Below are 1,608 nucleotides of genomic sequence, written 5' to 3'. Positions count from 1 at the left end.
GAGAGAGAGAGAGAGAGAGAGAGAATTGGACCATTTTATCTAGGTTGTCAAATTTACGTGCATAGAGGTGTTACTAGAATGTTGATGTGTAAGGTATGAATACCGATATTCTACCTATCATTCCTGATACTGGTAATTTGTGTCTTTTCTCTTGTTTTCTTTGTGAGACTTATTAGAGGCTTATGAATTTCATGAAACTTTCCAAAAAACCCACATTTTTGGCTCATAGAGTTTCTCTATTGTTTTTCTGTTTTTAAATCTCATTGATTTCTGCTCTTACTTACTCCCTTCTGTTCCCTGTGGTTTATTTACTCTTCACTTTCTAGGCTCCTAAAGAAAGAGCTTAGATAATTGAGTAGAGAATTTTCCTTTTTTTTTTCTAATATACATGTATAAATTTATCTCTCAATACTACTTGGGCTGTGTTCCACAAATTTTGGTGTGTTGATATTGTAGTGAACACCAGTTATTGCCTAGGAAGGGTTTTTGGTTTTTGTGGCGATCTAATAACTACAAAGAATGTGATAAAAGGAAGGAAACAGTGAAGGGAACCTGGCCACATTCCCTATCTCCAATCTTCAGATTGGAATCATAGGAGAGCAGCTTTGGTGATAAGTAAAAGAATTTACTCATAAAACATCTGAAGAAACCCACCTGAGCAATGGGTATGCGACCTATGACATGTACTTCCCTTCTTGTAGGTAGTTGGTGCCTTCTATTTAGTCCCAGCCTGCTCCTGAGGAGCATGTGAATAATAAAATGTCCAAATCCTCTCTGCTGAGTCCTCTCTTTCTTTGCAATTGGTAAACAGTACACTGGGGCTTTTGTAATTCTACGATGGATTTTACAATTCTAACAGTTGTATTTTTCCCTTTTAATAAATGATTTTTAAAACTTCCCAGAAGACTTATTCTTTGGTAAATAGACTATTTAGAAGTACATTTCAGTTTTTAAGTGAGTATTTTTCTGTTATCTTTTTTGTTATGATTTCTGAAGAGCATGGTATATGGTTTCAATCTTTTAAATTTATTGATGTTTGTTTTATGGACCCGGAGATATACTGTCATATAAATATTCAATGAATACTTGAAACTAATGAATATTCTATTATTGGGCAAAATGCAGAAATGTCAGAATACATCTTCTTGGTTGATATCTTTGGCATAATTAAAATGTATATCCATATTTCTTCCTTTGAGATATTTCTAGTCAGATCATTATCCCATTTTTAATCAGATATTATGTATAATTAGTATGTTAATAAAAGAATAAAAGAAAATAAAGTTATATCTACATAATTACAGGTGTTATAGCTTAGATATGAGGAGTCCCCAAAAGAATATGTGAGAAAATGCAAGAAAATTTAGAGGTGAAACGAATCATTGGATTACGAGAGCCTTAACCTAATCAGTACATTAATCCACAGGGATTAACTGGGTAGTATGTGTTGGCCAGTAGGGTGTGACTGGAGGAGGTGGTTCACTGTGAGCATGCCTTGGGGTATATACCTTAACCTTGGAGCTCTCTGCTTCCTGATTGTCTTTCCTGAGCTGCTTTCTTCTAGTACCCACTTCTTCCATGGCATTCTGCCACACAATGGACCCAGAG

Source organism: Marmota marmota, unplaced genomic scaffold (assembly GCF_001458135.2).
Source record: "Marmota marmota marmota unplaced genomic scaffold, marMar, whole genome shotgun sequence".
Taxonomy (NCBI): domain Eukaryota; kingdom Metazoa; phylum Chordata; class Mammalia; order Rodentia; family Sciuridae; genus Marmota; species Marmota marmota.
Note: the sequence above shows the minus strand (reverse complement) of the source record.